Consider the following 4,136-nt stretch of genomic DNA (forward strand, 5'->3'; position numbering starts at 1 on the left):
TCACTGCCGTCTGTTGGTCCCAGTTTGTCATTGCAAACCTCTTCGAAAAATCAGCAGTAACACATGAAGGCCGCCCTGTGAAGATCATTTTGTGACATTTGATGTTTTTTTTTTTTTTTAATTTCTGATCACAAACAACGTTCCAATGAATTCGCAACGGTCGTTCTTCACTTCTGTTTCCACCTTGTGTATGGCTCTTCTTCGCTCTCAAACGCGAGTGCCCTCTTTGGCCATGCACAGCAAGCGCCGAAAGCTTCCATCTGCTCGTCAGAGTTAGTCACTGCCACCCTCTGAAAAAGTACCATATTATTTATTATCCTATGTATCTACCCCAGTCAAGGAGGACACCTCGAACTGACGTCCAAAAACATTTATTTGTGGAACACCGTGAAAACTAAAAGACATTTTAACATCAACAATCAAAAATCTATTTCAAAAGACATGAAACAAATAAGCAGAAATAGCATACCGTGTGCACCTTCTTCAACCGAAAGTACAGAAACTAAAATAAAGTCGCTTAGACAGGAATGTTTCGTCTCTCTCTCGCCATCTTTCTGTGTGGGTCTCTCTCTCTTATTCCCTCGCTCTCCGCCACACGTGATCCTGAACCGGAAATGGTCATTGAGAAAACATCCGTTCTCTGCCCTCTGCTGGTCACAGTTTGTAGTTGCAGCCTTCTGAAAGAAAACCATATTTATTTTGACCCCACAAGAGAGACCCATTTGGGCGTGCACGGCCATTTCGATCACTGCCGTCTGCTGGTCAAAAGTTGCCATTGCAACCTCGTGAAAGAACAACATACATTTGGTGGATTTATTTTGTTTCAGAACACAAAAAACGTGACAATTCGTTCACAACGGTCGTTTTTCACCACTGTTTATACCTTGTTTTTGGATCTTGTTCACTCTCAATTGTGTGAAGGGCCCCATTGGAACGTCAACGGCAAAAGTCGATTACTGGCCTTTTGTGGTCACAGTTTTTCATTGCACCCTCGAAAAATCATCAGGAACACAAAATGCCCATCTTATGAAGATAATTTTGTGGCAACTGATGGATTTTTTCCATTTCTGAAAACAAAAAACATTGCTATTCATTCACTACGGTCGTTCTTCCCCACTGTTTCCACCTTGTTTTTGGATCTTCTTCGTTCTCAATTGCGAGAATAGCCCTATTGGGACATGCATGGTAAAAGTTCGTCTATTCCCTCTTCCGGTCATAATTTGTCATTGCAACCTGATGAAAGAATACCATCTTGCTGTATTTCTTACCCTGAAAAGTCGATCACTGCCGTCTGTTGGTCACAGTTTGTCATTGCAACCGTTTTCAAGATGATCATATTAGTTCTTATTTCCGTCGAAAAATCAGCAGTTATACATGAAGGCAGCGCTGTGAAGATCATTTTGTGACATTTTATGTTTTTTTTTTAATTTCTGAACGAAAACAATGAAAATTCACAACGGTGGTTCTTCCACGCTGTTTCCACCATGTGAACTGACCTTCGCTCTCAGTTGCGAGAGCCGCATTGGGACATGCACGGCAGACGTCCGTTACTGCCCTCTGCTGGTAATATTTCGTCATTGCAACACCCTTGAAGAAAACCACACGATTTCTGATGACAATCGAAAAATCAGCAGGAAAACAAAATGGCCCTCCTGTGAAGATAATTGTGTGACATTTGGTGTATTTTTTTTAATTTCACAACACAACAAACGTTACAATTAGTTCACAACGGTCGTTTTTCACCAGTTTCCACCTTGTATTCGGATCTTCTTCACTCACAATTGCGAGAAAGGCCCCATTGGGACGTGCAAGGCAAAAGTTGATTACTTGCCTTTTGTGGTCACAGTTTTTCATTGCACCCTTTTGAAAGATGACCATATTACTTATTACCCTCAAAAAATCATCAGGAACACAAAATGCCCAGCTTGTGAAGATCATTTTGTGGCAACTGATGGATATTTTCCATTTCTGAAAACAAAAAACATTGCTATTCATTCACAACCTTCGTTCTTCCCCACTGTTTCCACCTTGTTTTTGGATCTTCTTCACTCTCAATTGCGAGAAGAGCCCCATTAGGACGTGCATGGTAGAAGTTCGTCTTTTCCCTCTTCTGGTCATAATTTGTCATTTCAACCTTCTTAAAAATAATATATTTCTTACTGCCATCGAAAAATTAGCAATACAACAAAATGGAAACCCAGTGAAGATAATTCTGTGACATTTCATGGATTTTAAAAAAAAATTCTCAACACAAAAAACGTGACAATTCACAGCGGTTGTTCTTCAGCTGTTTCCACATTGTATATGGCTCTTCTTTGCTCTGAAATGTGAGAGTCCTCTTTGGCCGTGCACAGCAAGCGCCGATAGCTTCCCTCTGCTCGTCAGAGTGCGTCACGATCACCTTCTGAAAGAATCCCATTTTATCTCTTAAGACCTGACAATAGAGCTCCACTTGGACGTGCAAGATAAAAGTCGATGACTGCCTTCTGCTGGTCATAGTTTGTCATTGCAACCTGATGAAAGAATGCGATCATATTTCTTATCACATTCGACAAATTAGCAGTGACACAAAATGGCCACCCTGTGAAGATAATTTTGTGACATTTGACAGATTTTTAAAAATTTCTGATCACAAAAAATGTTGCAACGAATTCGCAACGGTCATTCTTCACCGCTGTTTCCACCTTGTGTATGGCTCTTCTTCGCTCTTAAACGCGAAAACCCTCTTTGGCCATGCACAGCAAGCGCCGATAGCTTCCCTCTGCTCGTCAGAGTTAGTCACTGCCACCTTCTGAAAGAGTAGCACATTATTTCTTATTACACTATGTATCTACCCCGGTCAAGGACGACGCCTCGAACTGATGTCCAAAAACGTTTATTCGTGGAACACCGTGAAAACTAAAATACATTTCAACATCAACAATCGTAGAAAGGGTTCTGTCAGTCGTCATCTGTACCTGTGGGTAAATCTTTTGGTCACAGTGTGTCATTGCAACCCTTTTCAAGATGATCATATTAGTTCTTTCTCTCGAAAAATCAGCATTTACACATGAAGGCAGTGCTGTGAAGATCATTTTTTGACATTTTATGTATTTTTTTAAATTTCTGAACGAAAACATAATGAGAATTCACAACGGTGGTTCTTCCACGCTGTTTCAACCTTGTGTATGGCTCATCTTCGCTCGAATTTGTGAGCGCTCACCCGCATGACTGTCGAAAACCAAACCGATCCCGTTTACTTGTCATTGCCGAAACTACGCCGTTAATGCAGGGCCGGGAATGACGCGCGTTGCAAGCAAGCGTATAAAAAGCGACAACGCGACCTTCCGAAACTCACCAGTTGCCGCAGGCTTGGACCCGCCGCTTGGACTAGTGGATGATAAAGAAAAAAAAAAAGACTGTTCTTCACTGGCGAGGCTTCTTTACATTTGCTGATGTCTCTGCAGAAAGACAAACTGAATAGATGGAAACAAGCATGTGCTGAAAGACATCACTGTGCACCCGGGTGATGTTCGGAAATTAACGGTTGCCGCTTGCTTGGACCCGCCTTTGCTGCCCAAAGCGAAAAAAGGCCCGGGATTTGTCAGTAAAGGCCTCAAAATACATCGCCACGTTGGCTCGCACTGTCAAACGTAGCCGCGGCAACGCGGAACTGTCGGGAGGTTTACGGATGCGGTCCACTTGCCGTTTTGCATTTTTTTATAGGGCCAAGAGTGGCGCGGATGCCAAGCAAGAGATGAAAAAAATCACCGTGCACAAGCGCGATGTGCGGAAATTAACGGTGGCCGCCCGCTTGGACTCGCTGTCGCTGCGCAAAGCGACAAAGGCCAAGATTGCCGGGATTTGCATGTAAATCCCTCACAATACATCGACAGGTCGCTCTGGCTGTCAAACGTCGCCACGGCAACGCGTAACTGTTGAGAAGTGAACGGATCCAGTCCCCTTGCCGTTTTGCATTTTTTGAAGGGCCAAGACTGGCGCCGATTCCAAACAAGAGCTCAAAAAAAATCACCGCGCACACGGGCGCTGTCCAAAAATTAACGGTTGCCGACCGCTTGGACCTGCTGTGCTGCGCGAAGCAAATAAAGGTCCGGAGTGCAGGGATTTGCAAGCAAGACCTGAAAAAAACCTTGCCA

General features: G+C 43.4%; 1 long non-coding RNA gene across 1 annotated transcript; it reads right to left on the reverse strand.

Annotated features, from left to right (window-relative positions):
• Nucleotides 1–203: 203 nt before the first annotated feature.
• Nucleotides 204–518, reverse strand: LOC109510047 (uncharacterized). Its single transcript, XR_002167050.1, has 2 exons — nucleotides 470–518; nucleotides 204–290 (listed from the first exon to the last, which is right to left on the reverse strand). It is a non-coding gene; the product is annotated as an uncharacterized LOC109510047 (long non-coding RNA).
• Nucleotides 519–4,136: the final 3,618 nt, after the last annotated feature.

This window comes from Hippocampus comes, unplaced genomic scaffold (genome assembly GCF_001891065.2).
Source record: "Hippocampus comes isolate QL1 unplaced genomic scaffold, H_comes_QL1_v1.1 scaffold34, whole genome shotgun sequence".
In the NCBI taxonomy this organism is placed as follows: domain Eukaryota; kingdom Metazoa; phylum Chordata; class Actinopteri; order Syngnathiformes; family Syngnathidae; genus Hippocampus; species Hippocampus comes.